This window comes from Bos javanicus, chromosome 25, assembly GCF_032452875.1.
Source record: "Bos javanicus breed banteng chromosome 25, ARS-OSU_banteng_1.0, whole genome shotgun sequence".
NCBI lineage: Eukaryota > Metazoa > Chordata > Mammalia > Artiodactyla > Bovidae > Bos > Bos javanicus.
Genome location: NC_083892.1, coordinates 39,392,020 through 39,417,572, shown reverse-complemented (window position 1 = coordinate 39,417,572; position 25,553 = coordinate 39,392,020). Strand labels below are relative to the sequence as shown.

General features: G+C 50.8%; 1 long non-coding RNA gene across 4 annotated transcripts in view; it reads left to right on the top strand.

The window, feature by feature from the left end:
* The first annotated feature begins 5,081 nt into the window (after positions 1-5,081).
* Positions 5,082-25,553, top strand: part of LOC133238796 (uncharacterized) — a 122,493-nt gene continuing 102,021 nt past the window's right edge. For 2 of the 4 annotated variants that reach the window (XR_009733633.1, XR_009733632.1), the window contains exon 1: positions 5,097-5,961. This is a non-coding gene — a long non-coding RNA (uncharacterized LOC133238796). Of the gene's footprint in view, positions 5,962-25,553 lie in introns of all 4 variants that reach the window. The other 2 variants (XR_009733631.1, XR_009733630.1) reach the window with 2 other exon arrangements.

Sequence of the window (25,553 nt, the reverse complement as noted above, 5' to 3'; positions counted from 1 at the left end):
CTCAGTGGCAAAGAATCTGCCTTCGATGCAGGAGACACAGGAGACAGGGATTCGATCTCTGGATCCAGAAGATCCCCTGGAGAAGGCAACGGCAACCTACTCCAGTATTCTTGCCTGGAGAATCCCATGGACAGAGGAGCCTGGTGGGCTACAGTCCATGGTGTCGCAAACAGTCCAACACAACTTAGCGAGTAAACAACAGCAACACAGGCCCATTTCCCTCCCAACCCCAGCCCTAGGGCTAAGCTCATTGGGAATATAGTTTGCTGAGAGAAGTGAGCTTCTGGGGGCAACACGGAAGCAGAGGGAGTTTCTCTCAGATGAAAAAGCAGCGTCTCCTGGGCACGTGAGGTAAGAGCTACAGCCCCCCTCAACGACGGGGCCGGGGCCAGGCCTATAGGCCCCACGCTGTGCCCAGACCTCAGAGGCGACAGCCAATGATGTCCCCGGGGCATGGATCTCAGTCTGGACCGTCCACCGCCCCAGAGCTGGTTCAGGGGCAGACAAGCGAGCTCCAGACTTGGAGGGTCCGTAGGAGCTGGCACTGGATGTCTCTTCTCACTGGTCTCTGACCCATGCAGCCCCCAGCTCTCTGCGCCACCGTCTTCTCACTGGTCTCTGACCCATGCAGCCCCCAGCTCTCTGCGCCACCGGGAACTCCAAATCCCAGGATTGACTTACAGAAGCAGCCAGGGTGGGAGCCGGTCATGAAAACCCTCTCGTGTTCCCACCAGCCAAGCAGGACAGGAACTCAAAGACACACCTGAGCTGATGTAAAGACCCTGAAGACATAGGACATTTCTGAAACACCCAAGTTGTGGATGGAGAGCCCCCTCCACAGCACCCCTACCCCAGCCCCACACGCACCAAAATAAATAGTAAACGGAGACGTAGCCTTTGCGGAAAGAAGAATTTTTAACAGATATATGAGGCCGTCAAAACCAGGGAGTCTTATTCAGCCAAACGATTACAGCCTGGGTTTTATTTCTAAGCGTCTTTTTAGCATTACACTGTCACCTATAATAAGTGGCTTTGCTTGAGCAAATGGTGGAGGATCCTAATTGGCCCTGGAGAAAGGATTTTTCATACGTCTCGGGGGCGGAAGGATGAGCAGCATATGCAGTTCCACTAATGGCTTCATTTTTTAAGATACTGAGTATTGTTTATGTGCGGTTCTTATTTTATTGCTCGCAGATTAACAATTGCTCATCCCAAGAGAGGGCCGTGCACGAACCGGGGGGCCGGGAGGCACCCTGCGTTCCTGGCTGTATCCCGCCTCCCTGATTGGTTTTCTCCCCGGCGCTGAGGTCAATGACCAGCTCTCATTTCTGCCGAGTCCCTTTGCTGTGTCCTGCCTTGTCCTCCCCCCTGACGTTCATTATGTCTCCAGATGAAAGCAGGGGCCCGACACAGAGCTGATCTCAATGGCGGAAAAACGTATCTCTCCTTCTCGGGCCTCCCTTCACCTTGAATTTCAGCTCCCCCCTCGTCTGGCCAAGGTCTGTAGTCAAGAGTCACGCGGCTCCCAGGCCTCCGTCTGGATGAGATGGGGAGACCTTGGTGGTGCTTTCTCTTCAGAATCGAGAGTTAATGTAGGGATGGAAGGACTTTATTCTCAGTGCCTTTCTTGTGAAATGCCTTTCCTGTTTTAAAACAGCCCTCCCTCCTGGAGATCCGCTAAATGTCTTCTGTCTTCTGGGAATGTATTCCATATATGGTTCGTCTCATGGAAAGAGAACTCTGCCTCCAGGTTCGCAAAAGTAAGAGCGAAGTTCAAACAAATGCCCCCAAACCCTTTTTTTTTTTACCAAACGAAATGTATTGTCTCACAGTTCTGGAAACCACCAGGCCAGAATTAAGGTTTCTCAGACAGCTGGCCCTTCCTGGCGGGTCTGAGGGAAGCATTTTCCATGCTCTTCTCTCAGCTTCTGCTGGTTGCCCGTGGCCCTTGGTGTTCTTTGGTTGATCTCTGTTTCCTTTTCCACGTTGTCTCGCCATCTGTATCTCTGCATCTCAGCCGTTACTCTTTCCAGCTCGTGCTGGAGGTCGGCAGTGGCTCACCGCGGGGACGGGGGCGCCGGCGGCGGCAGCCCCTGAAGGTGCCCCTTGGCACAAACCCGCCTGGAGGTCGCCATTAACTCTACCTCAAACCCCTTCTCTTAAAGAGAAGATAGTCTCTTTAGAAAGAGATTCAATGTCTCTAGAAAGAGAACTGCCGTAGGCGCCTCCCCCTTCCCAGCACTTCGGCTGTTTATTGCCCAAACGTGCCCCGTGGTGCTGTGCGCTCGTGAGCTCGTGGACGTGAGGACTCGCCCCGACTCCAGCCTGGCACAAGGGGCACCCTCCCGCAGCAGCCACTAAGAGAAAACGGGCCTACCTAGTTAGTCGCACGTTTTCTGTTTCCTACTCAGTGTCCCATTTCGTTTCGTTTGTTTGCCAATGTCTCCAATTCTTCTTTTTATGTTCTTCCTCAAGCCCTTATCAAGCATTAGAAAAGCTTTTCTATGTATATATTTAAGTAATACGTATAATGCATATATTTTAGAACACATGAATCTTTGCCTAACAAAAAAATAGGCATATTGAAAAAAAAAGAGAGAGAAAACAGAGGCCACCAGGTGAGCCCCAAGTACCGACTCTCGGGACTAAGACCCAGGGCGGGGCTGGGGGAGGGAAACCGCCTCATCTGTTGTCCATGGCTGTGGAGAGAGGCCGGTTGGTGAAATCAGCACCCAAAGAGCACAGGGAGTCCGGAGATGGTCCTTGATCCCTTTGATAATCTGATCTCCACCTTTGAGGCCCACGTGCCACAAAATGTTACGTAGAAGCACCCCTTAGGTGCCCCTCAAACCCTCACCCTTGTAGCATCTTCCCAACTTAGCCTCACGGCAAACAGAAGGGGAAAAAGTGGAAGCAGTGACAGATTTTATTTTCTTGGGCTCCAAAATCACTGCAGACAGTGCCTGCAGCCATGAAATTCAAAAGACGCTTGCTCCTTGGAAGGAAAGCTATGACAAACCTAAGCAGCATATTAAAAAGCAGAGACATTACATTGCTGACAAAGGTCCATGTAGTCAAAGCTACATGGTTTTCCCAGTAGTCATGTATGGATGTGAGGGTTGGACCATAAAGAAGGCTGAGCACCAAAGACTTGATGCTTTTGAACTGTGGTGTTGGAGAAGACTCTCAAGAGTCCCGTGGACTGCAAGGAGATCCAACCAGTCAATCCTAAAGGAAATCAATCCTGAATATTCATTGGAAGGATTAAAGCTGAAGCTCCGATAACATCGGCCATCCGATGCAAAGAGAGGACTCACTGGAAAAGTCGGGTGATGCTGGGGAAGATTGAAGGCAAAAAGGAAGAGGGGGTGACAGAGGATGAGACGGTTAGATAGCATCACCAACTCAGTGGACATGAATCTGAGCAAACTCGTGTTTGGTTTTTTGCCTTGGGGTCACAAAATGGCTGCAGCAACACCACCTATCACTACTGAGAACAATGCCCTGTCCTCAGTCCCCAGCAGGGTGGCTAGCTGTGGAAGGACGTCCCAAATGAAGGCAATCCCAGAAGGGCACCTGGCCACATCCTCTATCCAAACACGGCACACGCTGTCTAGAATTAACCTGGCGACAGGTTACATTGTGGGGACCCAGAAATGTTCATAGTTCTGGCTCTGAGATCAGCATCTGCTTCAAAAGGGAAAACAACACCACAATTGGATGCCCTAGAGAAACCTTAGCGCTGAAAGTCACGGTCAAGAGGATGAAGTGAGCGGCCCTCGTCTTTATCCGCCTGGAGAGCCACACGGCGGCAGACACGGCCCTAGCAGCAGCGCTGTCAGCTCTCTCATCGCTTCATTTCCATCCCGCAGTTACAATGCCCGGCAGGGGTTGGTGGCGCCCACCGAGATTCTGCTTTCCATTTTCTCAGTGGTGCTTGTACATTCATTTCCTTGGAGTTTTTCCTGTTTTTGTAGGATCATTACCTGTCTCCGAAGTGCATCTGGCCCACTGTCTGTGGAGAGCTCTGGCTTAGATTTTGCCCGGGACAGAATTACCAAGGATGTCAGGACTGGCAGTCAGGAAGGCACTAACCCAGACGCATTCTCTCCTCCTTGCGCGCTCTCGTTGTCAGTCCATCAAGTAGATTTTCTGTCACCGGCTTAAATTGCTACTTGCCGCAGTCCCTTTGCCTCCCAGAGCAATCCCTTCTACCGCCGTCTCAAGAGGCTGCGTCCTTGGCTCCTTCTAACCAGAACAAAGTGACTCGTTAAACTGTCCCATCGCCTTTCAGAATGAACGTGGCTGCGTAGGAACGTTTTTCTGCGTTTCCTCCTGGAAATCATGCATTAGGAGCAAGGAGAATTTCAAAGCCCTATCAACTCTATTTTTGGGGAAACCAGAAAATAGATACAGTCCGCAGAGTTCAAAGTACGTGTGCAGACTGACAAAGCAGACCCGACAGGAGGGGAGGCAGGGAAGGACGTGGGGCACCAGTGGCAGGGAGGAATGCTGTGTTTCAGATGAGGGGTTCAGCAACAGTGGTGTGGGGGCCGGGGCGGGAGGCGGCGGGGGAGCATCCTCGGACGAGTTTTGTTCAGAGAAGCCGAGGAGGCCAGACTGTAAAGCCTGTCTGACAAGAGGAAAGTGCAACCCAACCACAATGAGATGTGATCCCACACCTGTCAGAATGGCCTGCATCAAAAAGAACACAAATGACAGATGTTGGAGAGGAGGCGGGAAAAAAGCAGGCCTCCTCTGCTAGTGGTGGGAGTGTAAATCCGTGCAGCCACTGTGGAGAACAGTGTGGCAGGTCCTCAAAAAAACTAGTTACTATATGACTCAGCAACTCCATTCCTGGGTGTATACCTTGGGGAAAAAACACTGACTGAAAATAGAATGCACCCTAATGTTTATAACAGCATTATTTACAATAGCCAAGGCAGGGGAGCAGTCCAAGTGCCCATCGACAGATGAGTGGCTAAAGGAATAGAATATGTATACACGGGAGTGATACTCAGCCATAAAGAAGAATGAAGTGTGCCATTTGCAGCAACAGGGAGCGACCTCGAGGGCATTATGCCTAGTGCAATCAATCAGAGAAAGATACTGTGTATCACTCAGATATGGAGTCTAAAAAATACAACTGGTAAATAAAACAAAAAAGCAGCAGAGTCACAAAGAACATACAAGTGGTTACCAGTGGGGAGAGGGGAAAGTGGGGCAGTATAGGGGTGGGAAGGGGAAAAAGGGTTACTGTGAGATGATATGAAATCAGGCGGGTGAAACTTTGGAAAGGCACTGTAGGATTTAAAGAATCTTTCACTCAATTTAAAAAAAGAAACTGGGTGAGAAGTCGCCCCACTCTGGCAGGAGAGAAAAATGCCCTCCCAGGGGCTGACACGTTTCCGCGCTCCCCCAAGGGCCAACCAGCGAAGTCCCGTCTCTCCTTTTCACGTGTTAACAGAGCGCCATCCTTGAGCACGTGGCCGCCCGCGTGCCCCAGCCCCGCCCCCACGGCGCGCCACGTCCTCACGTGGCTCTGAGGGGCCAATGGGGTGCGAGCGGGAGGGCCGCACGGCTGGTGCCCGAGGCAGCCCCCTGTGCTGGACTCCGGCGGCGTCTCTCCGTCTTCCCCGAAGTCTGGCCCACCAGTGTGGTCACAGGGCTGGCTCCCGGGTGCCAGCGGTGCACGGAGGCTCGGGGACCCCCCCACCCCCGGCAGCCGGGCCGGGCGCCCCAGGACTGCGGTGTGAGGAGAGCTGACAGGGGCTGTGGCTCCTGGACGCGTCCCCCGCACCCTGCATGGCTCAGCCGTCGTGTGAACGGGCGCCCAGGGGTGGGCCGGCAGGAACCTAGGCCAGTGCCGGCGGGCTCCGCGGGGATGCGGTGAGCGGGCCCCCCTCCAGGGCCGACAGAAGCTCCGCGTCTCCCGCCGCCGCTCCGCCTGCGCCGTCTCCGGTGAGCTTCTGCTGCTTGCATTTCTTCCAGGAGCCCAGCTCACCGAAAAGTTTACCCAGAAAGCCTCAACTGTTGCGTAACTCAGAGATGTCTTCTCTGCAACACCCCCCACACTCCCACTTACCCCCGCCCCATCCTTACCCCCACCAACCCCCACCCCTCCCCTCACCCTTATCCCCACCCCGCCCCTCCCCTCACCCTTATCTGCGCCCCCAGAACGGTTAGCTGAACCTCTCCCGAGTTCTCTACCGAGTCTAAGGGCTCTTTCACCCACGCTGGGCAGCCAGACACTCGTTCATTGATTTTCTAAAATCTCAGCCTGTTGGTTGTGAAATGGTCTCTAGTTAGAGGATGTGCTGTATTCTGAGAAAAACAAGCAGATCTGACGTCCACAGTTCGTGTTTCTCAGATGATGCTCGTTCTATAGAAAAAAAGTCTTCTTCTCCCCAAATGCTGCTGCTGCTGCTAAGTCACTTTAGTCGTGTCCGACTCTGTGTGACCCCGTAGATGGCAGCCCACCAGGGCCGGCCATCCCTGGGACGCTCCAGGCAAGAACACTAGAGTGGGCTGCCATTTCCTTCTCCAATGTGTGAAAGTGAAGTCGCTCAGTTGTGTTCGACTCTTAGTGACCCCATGGACTGCAGCCCACCAGGCTCCTCCGCCCATGGGATTTTCCAGGCAAGAGTAGTGGAGTGGGGTGCCACTGCCTTCTCCGCTCCCCAAATGCAATCTTAGCCAAATTGTCATTGTGTAAAGAGTTGAAAACCAGCCTGATTGTGGTGGGTTCAGGGCCCCCCCTTCCCTCTGCCAGCCTCAGGGATCAGAAGAATCCTTGTTGAAAGCTTGAGTCTCCCAGCCTCTCTGCAGTCCACACGGACCCCTTGATCCCATTATAGTGAGTAGAAGTCACAGACTCACAGCTAATGTTCACGGCAACCCGCGGAGAGTCTCATAAACGGTTTGCTAAGTGATAGAACTGGGCACAAGTACATGCTTGGATTCAGGGGTATGAAATTCTAGAACAGGCAAAACAAACCCATCGTGATGGAAGCGGGTCAGTATTTGCTTCTAGGCATGGGTGCTGAGAGAATGACCGGGTACTGGAAAGCTCTAGATCTTGAGGAGGGCCTGGCTGTGTGCACTTGTCCATGCTCATCAGATTGCAAGGAGGACTTGTGTGTTTCACTGTATGTAAATTTTACCCGAAAAAGAAACACATGCAGCAGACAGAAAATGGGCGGAGGGTCTGCAGAGCATGCGGTGTGTTGCTGCTGAACTGAGTGGGGGTGGGAGGTGACAGAGTGAGAGCTGAGCCTGGACAGACCGGGCGGAGGCAAGCACCGGGCTGCCCCAGGCGGCCGCTGTTGTGTATTACCCGGGATGCACTGAGTTTAGTCTAAGCCTGACGCCGCCGACACGGTACAAGCTCTGCTTTCTTGTGCTCACTGATACTGTTTTTTGTTTTCTTTTTACAAATTGAAGGTCCGTGGCCACTCCGAGTCCAGTAGGTCTGTGCGCACCATTTGTCCAACGGCGTTTGCTCCCTTCGTGTCTCTGCGCCCAGTGTGGTAAACCTGGCCGTGTTTCAAATGTTTTACTGTTGTTTTCAATATACTTACAGTGACCTGTGATTAATCTTTTTTCATTTTTTGTGATTTTTATTCTTTTTAATTGAGGAATAATCGCTTTACAATGTCGTGTTGGTTTCTCTGTGCAACAACGTGAATCAGCTATAAATATACATATGTCCCCTCCACCTTTGCGTTCAACCTTTGATGCTACTATTCAAATTGTTTTGGGGTGTCGTGAACTGTACCCGTGTAAGATGGTGAACTTAATTGTTGAGATGACAGCAGAGGATTTAGAAATAACATAAACTTAGTTGATAAGGCAGTGGCAGAGTTTGAGAGGATTAGATTTTGAAAGTAGTTCTGTGGGTAAAATGCTATCAGACAGCACTGCAGGCTACAAGGAAATTGTTCATAAAAGGAAAAGTCAATTGATGCAGCAGACATCATTGTTGTCTTATTTTAAGAAATTTCAGCATCACCCCCCATCAGCCAGCAACCACCAACACTGAGGCGAGATCTTCCGCCAGCAAAAACTTTAAGACTTGACGAAAGCTCAGATGATGGTTTGCATTTTATAGCAGTATTTTTAACTAAGGTATGCCTGTTGTTTTTTAGACATAATGCCATTGCACACTTAATAGACGTTAGTGTAGTGAAAACATAACTTTTCTATGCCCTGGGAAATCACAAACAAATCCAGGTGACTTGATTCACTGCAGTGGTCTGGAATGGTCCACAGTCTGAGGTCTGCCTGTATTCTTGGAGGATCGTTGTTTGTCACTGTGTCAAGGGGGCACTTCCAGCCCCTCACTGTGAACCCTGCTGCAAATCCTGGCCGCCCCGTACCCTAGCCTCTCCTCTGGGTCTGGGGAACCAAGCAGAATGGCCTCTGCATCCTGCCAGGCCACCTGGAAAGTGGGCGAGGGCTTGTTCCCTAGGCTACAGTTTCTCCAGTCTTGGAATCGGTGCCAGGAGCTCAAGGAAAAGGGACCTCGTGGGTCCATCCTGCCAAGAGTGACCACGGCAGAGCTTCTGGGTGCAGTGTCGGGAGCCAGCCACTGAGGCAGCCCGAGTGTGTGCCATGCAAGCGGTGCCTGGGGTGGGGCTGCAGTGTCTTCCCGTGTGAATCTGGGCTTTGTTGATGATTTAAATTGAAGTAGAGTTGATTGACAGAGAAGGCAATGGCACCCCACTCCAGTACTCTTGCCTGGAAAATCCCATGGACGGAGGAGCCTGGTGGGCTGCAGTCCATGGGGTCTTGAAGAGTCGGACATGACTGAGCGACTTCACTTTCACTTTTCACTTCCATGCATTGGAGAAGGAAATGGCAACCCACTCCAGTGTTCTTGCCTGAAGAATCCCAGGGACGGGGAGCCTGGTGGGCTGCCGTCTGTGGGGTCGCACAGAGTCGGACACGACTGAAGCTACTTAGCAGCAGCAGCAGCAGAGTTGATTGACAGTCTTGTGTAGTTTCAGGCGTTCGGCAGAGTGATTCCATTCCGTAGACATACTCTTTCTCATTCTTTACCATTATAGGTTCTTATAAGTTACTGAGTACAGTTCCCTGTGCTGCACAGGGGGTCCTTGCTCTTTGGAGTTTTCGATGTGGTCATTGGCAAAGCTTCCTCCAGGGTTTGAGCCAGATTCTGTTTCTGTTGCTTGTAACTCAAACCCTCAGTCCAAACACTCTTCTGCTCTGAGGGTTGGTCACTTGGGTTTGAAGGTCACCATGGCAGAGAGGCCAAGAAGAGATGGAGGTTGGAGTTTGAAACCCAGCTCCCTCCTTCCCGCATCATCTAACCATAATGAGATCCTCGTTTTCCTGTCTCTGGGCCTGCTCACCTAAGAATTCAAGAGTTCCAGCAAATGATCTGAAGGTCTCGTGTGCGCGTGTGCAGTCACTCAGTCATGTCCACTCTTTCCGACCCCACAGACTGTAGCCTGGCAGGCTTCTCTGTCCATGGGATTCTCCAGGCAAGAATACTAGGGTAGGTTGCCATTTCCTCCTCCAGGAATCTTCCCGACCTTCCCAGTGTTCCTCCTCCAGGGGAATCTTCCCAGCCCCGGGATGGAACCTGCGTCTCCTGTGGCTTTTGCGTTGGCAGACGGGTTCTTTACCACAGCCTCCTGGGAAGCTCTCTGAAGGTCTCGTGATGATGTATGTAACTAAGAAGTCATTCCTGATAGTATGTGATGCCACCGCTTAGCGGCCCTGGGCAATGGTACTGTCCCTGTGCTGATGGGGTGGGGAACCTCCACCCTGCTTCTCGCAGGGTCCCTGAAGGTCCCACCAGCGATGCCACAGAGGCTCTCTGTCACCTGCTGTCTCTCTGCCTAAGATGCCCACCCTCGCCACTTGCCAAGACTTTGCCCCAGAGAAGGGAGCAAGACTGGCCCCCAGGGATCATGACCCCTGTGGCCCCAGAGCTGTGAGAGAGGATGCACAGTTGTCTGTTGTCTTAAACTCCCTGGCTTGTGGTCGTTTGTTACGGCAGGAGATAGTGCAACGGCTGGCAGTCCCCTCACATTGATGTGTCCAAGGCTGAGCCCCGGGTCTTCCTCTGAAGCCCCCACACCCAGAGCCTCCCCCTCCAAGCTGATGTTGCCTTCTTTGCAGCCACTCAGCCTGAAACCTTAAAGGCACTCTTGACTCTAAGATTTCACAGCCAAACCATCAGGGACTCTCGTAGCTCCCACTTTGAAGGTGGAGGTGGTTCAGTTGCTCAGTCGTCTCTGACTCTCTTCGACCCCATGGACTGCAGCCCGCCAGGCTTGCCTATCCTTCACCATCTCCCAGAGTTTGCTCAAACTCCTGTCTGTTGAGTCGATGATGCCCTCCAACCATCTTATCCCCTGACGGCCCCTTTCTCCTTTTGCTTCAATCTTTCCCAGCATCAGGGTCTTTTCCAATGAGTCAGCTCTTCTCATCAGGTGGATAAAGTATTGGAGCTTCAGCTTCAGTCCTGCCAGTGAATATTCAGGGTTGATCTCCTTGTTGTCCAAGGGACTCAAGAGTCTTCTCCAGCACCACAATTCAATTCTTTGGCGCTCAGCCTTCTTTATGGTCCAGCTCTCACATCCATACATGACTACTGGAAAAACTATAGCTTTGACTATCTGGACCTTTGTCAGCAAGTGATGCCTCTGCTTTTTAATACACTGTCTAGGTTTGTCATAGCTTTTCTTCCAAGGAGCAAGCATCTTTTAATTTCACGCACTTTGAAGGTATGAACCCAGACTCTGAGAACCTTCCTCTGCCTCCACGTGCTGGATTTCCAGGTCCACCGGCTGGTCTGTCTCTGCCCTTTTCTCACCTGCTCTCATCCATCCTGCTCCAGCCTCCTTGCTGTCCCCGAATGCCCCGGGGCCTTTGCACAGACCACTTCATCTCCTTGGAACGTTCGTCCTTGACAGCAGGATGGCTCGACACCTCTCCCCCTTCAGTCTTTGTTCAGATGTCCGCTTTCTCAGTAAGATCTCATTGACCACTCGTTGCAGACACTGCCCTACCACCGGCACGCCCGTCGTTCTGTCCTGCCCCCTAACGCTCCCGTCACGTTCTGCCCTTCCTTTGTGTGCTGTTTGTTTATTGTCTGCGTCTCTGGCTAGAGTGTCAACCCCAAGCCGGCAGGAATTTTTACTTTCTGTATTCTCTGATCTGTCACCCAGAGCGTGCCAGATTCGATAAATATTTGTTGAAGAAATAAGTGGGAGGAAAAGTGTCAGCTCTTTTCTTTCCTCACAAAGTGCATTTGCGGGGATCACGAAATAAATGAAATCGTGTGGTCATCAAAACACAATGTCTGTGCTGTAGCATTTTGAAATATGAAGATCTTCAGCTTTGCCAAAATGGTTGTCATTTTTTCCCCTCTCATTTGCCAGATTGAGAAGCCTCCCCACTTTGCATGGTGCAGCAGATCCCTCGCGCTGGCTCCATTGCAGAGGAAGCACTGGGAACAGGGGGTTTCTCTCCGGAGTGCAGTCCCAGACAGCCATTGCCAGAGGCCCCCCAGGAGTGCCTGCAGCCCCTCCACACACTCCCGAAGGGCCACAGTTCGGGGTCAAGGGTTAGGGTTAGGGGTTTGTGTTGAGGTTAGGGGTTAGAGTTAGTTTTTATGGGTTTTGCTATTAATACACAGAGATATTTCCATGGATTTTGTAGGGTATTCTTTCCATTGTTACAGCCCCATATATTGTCTTCCCTGGTGGCTCAGACGGTAAAGCATCTGCCTACAAGGCGGGAGACCAGGGTTCAATCCCTGGGTTGGGAAGATCTCCTGGAGAAGGAAATGGCAACCCACTCCAGTATCCTTGCCTGGAAAATCCCATGGACGGAGGGGTCGCAAAGAGTTGGACACGACTGAGCGGCTTCACTTCACTATATTGAAGGTAGTGTGCTCAGTTGCTCAGTCGCGTCCAACTCTGGGGACCCTGTGGACTGTGGCCCAGCAGGCTCCTCTGTCCGTGGGATTCTCCTGGCAAGAACACTGGAGCAGGTTCCTCCCCCAGGGGATCTTCCAGCTCAGGGACTGAACCTGCGATTCCTGCTCCTGCACTGGCCGGTGAGTCCTTCACCACTGAGCCACCTGGGAGGCCCCTCTGGAAGCTAACCTTCTGTTCAGGCCTTTCGGCTGGTTTTGTCGTCCTGGACTGCTTCGGAGATTTATCCATGTCGATGCGTGTGGCCACAGTTCCTCTGTTTAATGCTGTGTAGGCCTTCACTGGGAGAAGGAACGGCAGGCCCTTTATCAGTTCTCCCGTTGTTGGGCTCTGAGCAGTTACCAGCAGTGCTGGAATGAGCCTCCCCATATGCGTCTGTCTCAGGGCTCATGGGTGAGGGTTTTTTCAGTGTGTTCCTCGGATGGACTTCTTGCATTTCTGGGGGAAAAAAACTGATGGCCCAGTGTGCTTCCGCAGGACAGTCTAGCTCAGTCTTGCCCACTTTTTAAAAAAGTGATGTTGTCTTTTAAGTCTCATTCCATCTCAGGATTTCCCTTCCATCTTTTTCCCTTGCACTTTTACTGCAGAAAAATCTGAGGTGCTTTTGGCCGATTGCGTCTCCCCAGTGCCCTTCAGCAGGACCCCCTGGTCTCTGTAGTTCCTGCACATTGGTGACTGGCTCCAGAGGCTGAATAGACCCACGTTTAATCCCTTTGGGAGGATACGATATGCTGGATGTGGTGTCCACCCTTCCTCACTGCACGGTCGAGACTCTCCGGTAGGCTGAAGTCACAGTAACAGGGACAGCCACCGTCACTGTCACGTCACTGACCCCAGCGACAGTGCTTGAGAATGATGCTGGGTGCTAAGCAGGGACAAATATGTTTTATTGGGTATCTTTGAATAGGGTATCCATGTATCCTATCCCTATTTCTTTGGGTGCCTTTTTTAAAAATTAGAATGGATACTGAAATTTTTCAATGCCCTTTCAGCATAAAATGATTATCTTTTCATTTCCCATTGAATTACATTATTTTATTAGATTTCCTCAAATTGAATTGTTCTTATAGTCCATAATAAAGTTCTTGGTTGTGATGTATTTGATACCATTACTCGATTCATTCACTAGTACAGTATTTTATTTAGAAATTTTGCATCTGCACTCATGGGTGAGAGTGGCTGATAGTGGATTATTATCCACTCTATTATCATTCATGGTAACTAGTGGCGGTTCTATGTATGCTGCTACTGCAGTCTGTCAGGTATTAATATCAAGCTTATGCTCTTCCCAAGAAAAGAAAGTAACAGATTTTCTTCTTTTTCTGTTCACACGCTGCTTGGCTGTTGTGTTGCTCATTCGCTAAGTCGAGTCCAGGTCTTTGAGACCCCATGGACTACAGCATTCCAGGCTTCTCTAGAGTTTGCTCAAACTCAGGTCCATTGAGTCAGTGATGCCATCCAACCATCTTATCCTCTGTCACCCCCTCTCTTCTTGCCCTCAATCTTTGTCAGCATCGGAGTCTTTTCTAATGAGTCAGCTCTTTGCATCAGGTGGCCAGAGTATTGGAGCTTCAGCTTTAGCATCAGTCCTTCCAATGAATATTCAAGGGTTGACTTCCTTTAAGAATGACTAGTTTACTCTCCTTGCTGTCCAAGGAACTCTCAAGAATCTTTTCTCCAGCGCCATGATTTGAAAGCATCAGTTCTTCAGGGCTCAGCCTTCTTTAGTAATTTCCTGAGAAGGTCTCACAGGATGATGTCTTCTTAGTCAAACACAGCTTTGTGGGTAGTCTGTACATTGCAAGCAAAGTTTGGCTGGATATAAAACCATGGCTCACAACCTCCTTCCATGAGGATATTGTAAGGATTCTCTCTCGCTCTTAGAGTGTTAACTGGGACAACTGGAGAAGGGAATGGTGGCCCAGTCCAGTATTCCTGCCTGGGAATCCCATGGACAGAGGGGCCTGGCGGGCTACGTACGGTCCATGGGGTCGCAAAGAGTAGGACACGACTGAGCAACTGAACAACAGCAAACAGCTGTGACCACATCTGAGGGCTGCTTGGATTCTATTTTCCGTCTAAGTGTCTTCCTTAGCTGTAGCCCACCAGGCTCCTCTGTCCATGGGATTTCCCAGGCAGGAATACTGGAGTAGGTTGCCATTTCCTCCTGCAGAGGAACTTCCCAGCCCAAGGATTGAACCTGCATCTCCTGCATTGGCAGGCAGATTCTTGACCACTGCAACACCTGGAAGCCCCAGGTAAGTTCTAATCTGAATTTTTAACAAGTGTCCCAGTTGACGGGAAGAAATCTTTGGGGCCACACTTTGAGAAATACCTAGAAATTTTTCATTATTGAAGGGAGAGACTTGATCCAGAATCAAAGATAAGTTCCAGTCAAACCAGCACCTTGCACCATGCTTGGCACACACAGATGGCTCCATAATCACACTGAGCAGAGCAAATGGGGTTTTCCTAGGTCTTCTGCTAAGGAAAATGCTAGGGGAAAAATATTTGTTAGTTAAATAAAAAACCAACAAACATGTCAGCAAGGATAGCTTAGCCCCAGCCGCTAGCCAGATGAAGCACTGTTGATGACGGCAGCTCCTAGGTAGGTCCTTGGGGAGAAGAGATCAGAGGCAGGACCAGTGTTTTGTCCAAAAATATCTCTTAGTCAACCTTCAGGTCTTGAAAACACTCACCACTCAGTCCTGTCCCCTGAAAACTGACGGTGAGGAATTGTCTCCAAAGGTATATGAAGATACCTGATGAAAAAAACACAGGGCTGCGTGGAGCCCTCCAGTAAGATGAGAAACTGTCTTTGTTTATAGTAGCATGACACAACCGCTGATGAAAAACATCTTTAAATCATTAGAAGATCAAAGACTGAAATGTAAGACCTGACACCATAACACTCCTAAAAGAAACGTAGGGAGGAGCTCCTGAGTGTTGGCCTTGGGGAATTTTTTTTTTTTTCTTTTTTAACATGACTCCAAAAGCACAAACAGCGAAGCAGAAATCAACACATGGGACTACATCCGACAAATGTTTCTGCCCAGAAAAACAATTAACAAAAGGGAAAGAGACCTTGCAGGATGGGGGGAAAGATTTTGCAAACCATGTGTCAGATAAGAGAATATGCAAAATAGGTAAAGAATTTACAGAACTTAATAACAGGAAGAAAAACACATTAATTAAAAAGGGGCAGGAGAACAAAATAGACATTTTTCCAAAGAGGGCATCAAAATGACCAACAGGCCTATTCGAAGACATTCCACATGACTGACCATCAGGGACACGCAAAGGGCAAGTACGGGAAGTATCACCTCTCACCTGCTGGAATGTCGTCACTAAGCATCTGTGTTGTGCCAGAGTCACGTGGTCAGATTTCTCAGGACTGTCAGAGTTCCTCTTAGATGTATTTAGTAAGTAACCCTGTTGCAGTGATGAGAGAATATACGCCATGTGATCAAAATGCCATCCAAGGACTATCTAATGCCCGCATTTTCTTTTGTTGTTTAGTCACTAAGTCACGTCTGAGTTTTTTGTGACTGCAGCCACCAGGCTCTTCTGTCCATGGGATTCTCTAGACAAGAGTACTGGAGTGGACTGCCGTGCCCTCCAGGGGATCTTCCCGGCCCAGGGATCAGAGCCGCTTCTCTTAGGTCTCCTGGATTGGCCGGCGGATTCTTTACCACCAGCGGCCCCTGGGAAGCCCCCTGGTGCTCTGTGATATGAGCCCTAACAAGCGAACGCAGCCGTGGACCGTCAGCATCGCTGATAAGCGCCCCCCGACTCCATCCTTGGAAAATCTTGTTCTCCTGACATCAGTCTGCATTGTCATGCTTTTCTTTGACCTTCCTGTCACAAACCTTCAAGAAATAATAAATATCTTGAAACCCAAGACTGACGTGAGTGGACAACTTTGATAAATTTATGTCAAGATTCCGACAGAGGCCTGTCTTTCAGATAGGATAATGAAGGTGGATGCTCCCAGGTTCCATCTGACTTTTTACAGAGCCTCTCACCTAATCATACACCTTCCCCCTATGCCAGATTAGGAGTTGATAGATGAAAAGGTCAGCTGGGATTAGGGGCTTTTTAACGCATGCAATCAATGACAGCGACCTCTCCAAGTTTATTTCCAGCCCAAAGGTGGGCAATTATATGAAATTTATGCTCAGCGAAGAAGAAAAGCAATTAGAATGATTTTTGCATGCATTTGAAGAGTATTGATGCTTTCCCCACAGGTGTGTGGAAGCTCATTAGCATTTCCGTTAATATCAGTTAATGTGATTACTGTCTGCTGAGCGCCCGCTCTGTGCCAGGCACCGTGCTTGGTGCTGCAGACAGAAGAGACCTGGTGCTGGCACGGCGGAGCTCAGGGTCTCGTGGGAGAACCAGGCGCTAATGAAACAAAAGCAAAGACAGCTCACAAACTGACGAGCACGGTGAAGGGGAAGGCACGGCACCCTGAGAGAGCGGAAGGGACCCCAGTGAGCTGCTTCTGAGGAAAAACAAAAGCATCGAAGTGGAGAGACAGCCTCCCCGGGGCATTCTGCAGCCACTCAGGGCTTTGTGGTGGCGTTCAGTTTCTAGGTCACGTGATACTCTTTTCGACCCCACGGACTGCAGCAAGCCGGGCTCCCCTGTCCTTCACTATCTCCTGGAGTTTACTCAAACTCATGTCCATTGAGTCAGTGATGCCATCCAACCATCTCAGCCTCTGTCGTCCCCTTCTCCTCCTACCCTCAATCTCCCAGCATCAGGGTCTTTTCCAGTGAGTCAGTTCTTCCCATGAGGTGACCAAAGTATTGGAGCTTCAGCATCAGTCCTTCCAATGATTATTCAGGGTTCATTTCCTTTAGAATTGACTGGTATCATCTCCTTGCAGTCCAAGGGACTCTCAAGAGTCTTCTCCAGCACCACGGTTTGAAAGCATTAATTCTTTGGTGCTCAGCCTTCTTTATGGTCCAAATCTCACATCTGTACATGACTACTGGAAAAACCATAGCTTTGACTAGATGGACCTTCGTCAGCAAAGTGATGTCTCTGCTTTTTGCTGTCTAGGTTGGTCATAGCTTTTCTTCCACAGCTTCTACTTTTCCCCTATCTGTTTGCCATGAAGTGATGGGACTGGATTGTAGGCTGCTGAAAAGACTCCTGCTGCTGCTAAGTCGCTTCAGTTGTGTCAGACTTTGTGTGACCCCATAGACGGGAGTCTACCAGGCTCCCCCTCCCTGGGATTCTCCAGGCAAGAACACTGGAGTGGGTGAAAAGACTCCTGACTTGATATTAAAAGCAGTGGGGAGCTGTGTGTGTGTTTTAAGCAGCTTCATCAGGCTACAGTCCGTCTATTTAAAGTGTCCGCTGTCAGTGGCTCTCCAGATAATCCAGATATGTGCAGCTGTCTCCACAGGCAACTTGAGGACATTTTCTTCATCTCAAGAAGAGGCCCCATACTCTGATGATGTAGACATCAGCCCATCAGCCCACTGTTCCCCACCCCCACTGTAGCCCCTGGCAACAACCCCCCCTCCCCCCCGTCTCTCTGGATTTGCTGCTTCTGGACATCACATGCAAATGGAACCATACAGTCGTGGTTTCCTCCGAGACTAGCTTTTTCCACTGAGCACTGTGTGTGTTCAAGGGTCATCCATGTTGTAGCACGTGTGTCAGTTCTTCATCCCTTTTTATGGCTGAGAGTATTCCCTCATGAGTAGATCACATTGTGTTTATCCTTTCATCTATGGACATGTGGGCTGCCTCTACCTTTAGGCTAGTGTAAATAGTGCTACTGGGAACCTGGGTGTGCAGGTTTTCACAAGGGTGTATGTCTTCCTCTCTCGTGGGTGTGTAGGACTGGAACTGCTGGGTTGTTGCTAACTGTGTTCAGCCCCAGAGACACCAGGCTTTCCTGCAGTGGAAGTACCGTTGTGCGTGCCCACCAGCAGTGTGTGACGGTTCCAGTTCCTCCACGTCCTGGTGGACACTTGTTGTTTCAGAGTGTTGGATGTCCCTGTTCTGGAGGGTGTGAGACGGTATTGCACACTGTCTTTGGGTGCTGTTAAGCTCAGAGATGCCAGGATCGTCCTGGGCTGTGTGTCTAGCGCTGTAGTTCCCAAACTCAGAGGCTCATCAGTATCATGCAGGGAAATTAAAACGCAGAAGACAGCGTGACTCCCCTGTCTGACTCAGCAGGCCCGGGGTGGCCGGTGACTGCATTTCTAGTGAGTTCTCAAGTGGTGATGCTGCAGCTGCTGCTGCTGCTCTAGACACCAGACTTGGAGAACCGCTTTGTGAAACTTACCAAAGCCCTGGGTAGTCATTACTCAAATCCATTTCATGTGCCTTCACTCATCAAAGGTCGTCTGCATAAAACTTGCACCACCCTCCAAGCAGCACAAAGCATAAACTACAAGTTGTTTGCCCGAGTTGTGGTCCAGGAATTTGGAGTCAGCTGTGGGCTTTCCCACGTGGCGCTTATGGTAAAGAACCCACCTGCCAATGCAGGAGATGTAAGAGACATGGGTTCGATCCCTGGATTGGGAAGATCCCCTGGAGGAGGAAATGGCAACCCACTCCAGTGTGCTTGCCTGGAGAATCCCATGGACAGAGGAACCCTGGTGGGCTACACAGCATGGAGTGGTCCCAAAGAGTCGTACACGACCGAAGTGACTTGAACCACGCACGCTTGGAGCAGAGCCTGTTAAGACCCCCAACTGAGCATGCGCGAGTGCGCGCCCAGGAACGTTGACGTCAGAGGGCGGAAACACCACGCTCAGGGGGTGCCGTGGCTTAGTTGTGCCTGTGCAGAACCGTCCTGCCCGCCCCTTATCACATCACCTACCCCACGCGCCCCCCACAGCGCGTGGCTTTATCCCACAGTCCGTCAGCCCCTTTCCTTCGGGGCAGCTGGTCTGAGACCTGTTCTGTCTCCCCACTCGGCCACCTTGCAAATACCCCGCCTCTCTGTGCTGCAGACCTCAGCGTCTCCACGTTTTGACCTGCTCCGCGCACACAGGCCCGCCAAACCTGGTTTGGAAACATGCCAAGAAAGGAGGCTAGACGGGGTAGTGGGAGGTGAGGGAAGAAAGGGAGAGACGGGGAAGGAGATGGAGAAGGAGCCGCGGGGGAGAGAATGCGGCGGGGAGACTCGCCTGGGTTAAAACGCCAAGACCCGCCCCCCGGATACTCAGCAGCTTCACCAAAGTCACCCAACAGTGGAAGCAACCAAGATGCCCTCGGCCGATGCGGGGATACTTATGGTTATTCCGGTAAGCAGATTATTACTCAGCACTGAAAAGAAATGAGCTGTCACGCCATGGACAGGCATGGAGGAGCCTTAAATGCGTACCCCTCAGCGAATGCAGCGAGGCTGAAAGGCCTATGGACCGTGATGCCAAGTGTATAACATTTTGGAAAGAGCGAAACTATGGCGACAGTGGAAGATGGGTGGTGCCAGGGCTTGGGAGAAGGCAGGAGGAATAAGCGAGCACAGGGGATTTTCAGGGCAGTGAGAGGACTCTGCCTGATACAGTCATGGTAGATACCTTTGTCAACCCGCAGGTCAGGTCGTAAGATGCAAAGAATCAGCCGTTGTGGAAACGATAGACTCAGTTCATGACAGCGCAGCAGTATTGTCCCCTTAGTTGTAACGTCCCACACTGATAAGATGGAAACGGCAGGGGAACTTGAAGGCAGGGGCTCTGGAGCACGGGGGGGGGCGGGGGGGAAGGTCCTAATCTGGGGGGCCCCAGAGCAGCAGGAGCGAAGGAGGAGGCAGCCCAGATGTGGGGAGACTTGTGGGCGCAGCCTGGGAAAGTGAAGGCTTTCACACTGGCAGCTTCCATTTCAGGTGGAGAAGGATGCAAAGTCATTGTCTTAAAATGGGGGGTGGGTTTGAGATTCAAAACAGTCATGGATCGGAGACACGGGAGCTGCTGAGAGGGCCTAGGGGAGGCCCTGGGGGCAGGGAGAGCCTTGCCCTTGGTCAGCCCGGCTGGACGCCTGAGCATACAGGAAATCTAACCTCACTACGCTAGAAAATGGGCATTTTTATCTGCATCTTAAAGATGCATTCAGGCGCTTTCCTTCTGCGTTCCCCTCCTCCCCCCATGACAGGGGGACCCTAAAGGACCCCCCAACTCAGAGGTGTGCTTGTTTGACATTTCAGGGAGGTAGTAATTTCCTTCTTTGTGTTTTCCCTAAATGGTCAGCACCCTTCTGGCACTCAATTTATCACATGATGGTTTGTTTTCATGACCGTTTCTACCCCTAGAGGCCCTGAAGGCCAGGTCAGTACCTTCTTCACATTTTTCTACCAAGTGTCTGGCGGAGTGGAGTTGTTACCTTAGCATTTTGTCACGAATCCGAGTGTTTGACTTTTGTTAATTGGGAGCGAACATTTCCCCATGTCCTCAACAACAAACATGTCCTTCATCAAGGGTCATCCTGGCTCTGGTGTCACGACCCAGATCCTTCCTGGAGGAACAGATCTGGGTGGTGCTCATGGTTGATCCCACCTGGTTCTCAAAATAAGTGCCGCTCTGCTTTTTAAGAATGTATTTTTGTTGAGGTGAAATTCACATCCGGTAAAACTGCCCACTTTATAATGAACAGTTCAGTGGCATTTAAGTCCATTCATAGGGTTGTGCAAACATTGCCTTTAATTCTATAACTTTTTTGTGTCAGAAAGAGACCCTGTACCCATCAGTCGCACCCCCCACCCCATGACAGATGCTAATATCCTTTCTGTCTCTATGGGTTTACCGATGCTGGACGTTTGGGTTGATCTGCCTTTTGGTTACTGTAAATAACGATGCTGTGGGGACGTCCCTGGCGGTCCAATAGTTAAGACTTCACCTTCAGTGCAGGGGGTTATGGGTTCAATCTCTGCTCGGGAAACTAAGATCCCACTTGCCTTGCAGCTCAAAAGCTAGAACATAAAAGCAGTATTGTAACAAAAGAAGACTTTTAAAAATGATGATGATGATGCTGTGAACTTGCGTGCAGCCACCCTGCCTTTGAAACGGACACTGGCTTGTGCCACGTCTCCATTCACCCCAGCCTGTGCTTCTGTCCACCCCCCACCCCAGGACTCCCAGCCCAGTCACCGCCAAAGCCTTCCTCAGGCCTTCAGGAGAAGGAGACGGGTCACAGTGGCCCTGCCCCTCCCCAAGACTGCTTCCAGACACTTTCCCAAGTACTTCTATTTCCATTCACCACCGTGCCACTGAAGAAAACATGGCGTTTATGGAAGGCAGGGAGGGAGTGAGAGCGACATAATGACCGTATTCCGGGCCTTTGACTCCGTAACGTGCTTTTCATCTTCTGAGTGCTTTGTCTCAGTTGTCCGCAGTTCACACACCCCGTTGCACCTCGTTATTTTTAGCTGTTTAATGAGCTTCTCTTCTGTTGATGGGCACGTGGGAGGTTTCCCATTTTTCACTCACTCAAGTAATTTTGCGACAAACATCATTTAAATACTTCCTCGTGGTAAAGGCGCCAGGATTGCTGCCTGCCGAGTGGATGCTGCGAGAGGTCTTGGAAATGGGCCTTTTCAGTTTGGATGGACTCCACCAGTTGCCCCCACAATCCTCGTCCCAGCGCTCCGCTAGGACAGCCTGCCTCGGTTCTTTCCCAGCACTCTGAGTTCTTCAGTGTGCCATTCCTGCAAACCCGGGGAGGGAGCAGCACTGAATTCTTGTGTTCATCTGCATCTCCCTGGCCAGCAAGCACACAGTTGTTTGTAGGTGGGACTAAGGCAGGGGTTCTCAACCAGGGGTGATGGGACGCCCTCCAGCATCAACGTAGCCAAGTCTGCAGACTTTTCTGGTTGTCAGGCTGGGTGAGCGGGGCTTCTGGCCTCTAGAGTGTGGAGACCTGGGATGCAGCTGACCATCTGGCAGCGCACGGAACACCCCCCAACAAAGAAGCTCCATGGTGCAAAGTGGAGAAACCTGGAGAAGAGAAACACACAGTCTAAAAGCTACCCCTGTAACTGAGGGCGCCCTGGAAGAGCACATGTGGTTTTTATGGAAAACAGTGATGATGAGACATTTCTCAGCAAAGCTTATCTCTGTACACGAGTTGTGAGAGCTGCCCTGTTGAATGATGTCCACAAAGGCGGTGAGGACTTCCTGTCCACGGCGATTAGCGACACGATTGCCCGCGTGTCGTTCTCCATCTCCAGCCTCAGCAATAAGAACCCGGTCAGTGGGATTTGCAGCCCGCAGCCCCTCACTGACCACAACGCCCTTCTGTCAGCTGCTGTCCCTCTCCCGTCCACGCTGTGCTGGGCACATTTCCCACCTGAACAGTCCCAGGCATTCCTTCGCTTTGTGTGCCTTGCCTTTATTTCACAGGCAGGTATTTGAAAATGCCTGTTAAATGATTCAACATTTTCTGCTACATAATGAAAATTTATTCCCCTCCACTTTCCCAAATCATCTTAAGAGTAAGAATTAACTTTGGGAAATAAATATTTATGCATATTATTCCTGACCTCTGCCTCTCTTCAAATGGTAAAGGAAAATTCTGCACCAACCAGACAAAAAAAAACTTAAAAACAAATTACATTGCGTGAAAATCCCCAGGATTAACGTCCACAGGCAGAATCTTGGAAAGGGCCCATCTCCCTTGATTTTCTGTAATGAAATTCCTCAAGTAATCAAAAGAACAAACATTAATCGAGGAGGTGGATGTGGGGACTGGAGGCATGTCCGCCCAGATGGAGCCTTGTGCATCCGCTCATGGGGAACGGAATGTCCCAGGCAAGGCTGCTGTCCATCTGTGGCACTTACTCTCCAGGTGGGTTTGAACCGGTCAGTGCTGCTTTTAGAAATGGGGGGGCGGGGGATGGTGATGCTGGGAGTCCTGTGGGGAGCAACCACCCGAAGTTGGTCCTCATGTGGGCACATGTGCCAGTGCTGTTGATACGTTCTATGCAGCCAATGAGCTTTCTGTTGCTCAGGTGTTAAGATGTGTCCAGCTCTTTGCGACCCCATGGACAGCAGCACGCCTGGCTTCCCTGTCCTTCCCCATCTTCCAGAGCTTGCTCAAACTCACGTCCATGGAGTCGGTGATGCCATCCCACCATCTCATCCTCTGTCGCCCCCTTCTCCTCCTGCCCTCAGTCTTTCCCAGCATCAGGGTCTTATCTAGTGAGTTGGCGCTTCACATCAGGTGGCCAAAGTGTTGGAGCTTCAGCTTCAGCCTGAGGAGTCTTTCATAATTCCTTGAACAGCCCATATTTGCTGATTCCGTAAATATCCTAAGTACCCTGAGGCAGACGGAACCGCTGGTGTGACTTCTTCCCTCCCCTGTAGTTTATTGCGCATCCAGATCTTGGCCACGGCTTCATGGAGGGCAGAGTATTTTCTTAGCACTGGACACTGGGTTTGGCCGCATGTCATGCTTTGGCTCATATGGGGTTAGCAGGCGAGATGCTGAGGCCTAAAATGTGCCCTTCCAGTGCAGTTGGGCTGCACACTGCTTGCCTCTGGGGTCCAACTTCCACAGATAAGCACAGAGCAGGCAAACTGTGGCCAAACACAGCCAAACCTAGCGGAGATGAGCGAAATCCCCACCACCCGGCAGACATGCGAGCCAAAAGCAAGTGCTTGTCACTGTTCACAGAGAGCTCTGGGGCTTTGCTGTGGGCTCAGTCACTCAGTCTCGTCCGACTCTTTGCAACCCCATGGACCGTAGCCTGCCAGGCTCCTCTGTCCATGGGATTCCCCAGGCAAGATTACTGGAGTGGGCTGCCATTTTCAACTCCAGGGGGGTCTTCCTGACCCAGGGATTGAACCCAAGTCTCTTGCATCTCCTGCATTGGCAGGTGGATTCTTTACCACTAGTGCCCCTGGGAAGCCCCTGCCAATGTTTACCTCTGTGTAAATGGAGAAGTGTTATACCTGAAAAGTCGGAGCCTTGAGAATGGGCTCCCCTGTGTATTTCAGGCTATAGACAGTTTTCTTTTTTTTAATTTATTTTTAATTGGAATAATTACAATGTTGTGTTTTTCTGCCATACATCAACATGAATCAGCCACAAGTGTGTGTGTGTGTGTGTGTGTGTGTATATATATATATATATATCCCCTCCCTCCTGAACCTCCCTGCCACCTTATAGGCAACATTCTTAACTGGTAGCAGAAGCTTAAAGTGAAAGAAAGAGATCCAGCATGGAGTCGGATTTGTACTTCCCTATTAGGATGGGGTACCCTTCTTAGGGAAGGCAACTCAAACTGAGATTTATCAGGCAGCTTACGGGAGGGGAAGGAGCTCTTCAGCAAAAAGAAGAGAGATGTGCATTGCCCATGGGTCTGCTGGCATTCAGTCTGGCTGCCGTATGGGATGTTAGGGGCAGGCAGGCTGCCATGGGGCCGGAATTGGGGGTCTGCACCCCATTGCAACCAGACCCAACAGCCGCTTCTAAAGTCCTCTGGAAAGAATCTGGTGTAAAAAGCTGAAAATGATTAGGAGAGAGACTTTGATATAGAGGAAGAAAAATTCAATGTGAAATCCATGCCGTAATAAGTAACACAGCCACCCCAGAAAGTGCTGGCACCTCCAGAGGAGACCTGACTTTGCAGCTGTGCCTGATATGGACAGACTGATAATGTCATCCAGACTGACAGGCTCTGAAAGGCAGCAAAGAATTGGAGAAAAACACAGGAGAATAAAAAGCGTAGAAGTGGGCTGAAATCTCCCAGACAGAAAAAATGAAAAAAATGTCAGTTGACTGAAGTATAAGTTTCTACGTGGGGAGAGACGTCCCCTGCTCACCTTGCGTTGCCTAGGACAGCAGTGAGTGTCCAGAGAGCTCGCAGGGCCGGGCGCCGGACAGCCTGTGAAGGACCCAGCGGCCAGAGAAGAGCGCCTTGCAGTTCATGATGTCTGGGGCAGTGCCTGGGGAGGTGTCCCGGGAAGGACCGAGGCTCCGACCTGCCGCCCACAGGGGAGCCCGGCGGGCGAGTGAATGCACGCAGCAGGCTCGGGTTCGGACAGCAGGGCTTGGTGGGGACCAGGGCTTATAGCCCCAAAGGGCAGCTGCTGCTCGAGCCCCTTCCCTACCTGTTGGCAGGTTTGAGGACCCACAATGTTGATGGTTCTGATTGGTTTCTGGGAGGGGTCAGAAATCAAGATTTTACTGGGATGTCATCTAATGTGTAAAAGCTGTTAACTAATTCAAGTTCAAAAAAAAAAAAAAAGCCCTGCATGTGTCAAATTAAAACCCCAAATAGATTCAGTCCTGACTGCCAGCCAGTGGCTGAGAGCGTTCATTTAAATCCCAAGAGGAATGGAAGGACTTGCCACCAGGATGAGGTTTCACAAATAGCCACATTCTACCTGAATCCAAAAGCCGCCTTTGCAGCAGGAGTCAGACTAGGAGAGGCTTTCTGAATCCCTGGCAAGAAGCACACAAAAGCGGAGAGTGGAAAATACCAGCCACTTCAGAGTCGTCGTGACACGTCTGTGCCAGGTCCAGAAGATAAGGTGCAGATACAGCGACTGTGTCCTCCTCCAGATACGGCTTCGTGGGATCTGGGGGATTGTTGGCTCTGGGTTTCAGGGCTTG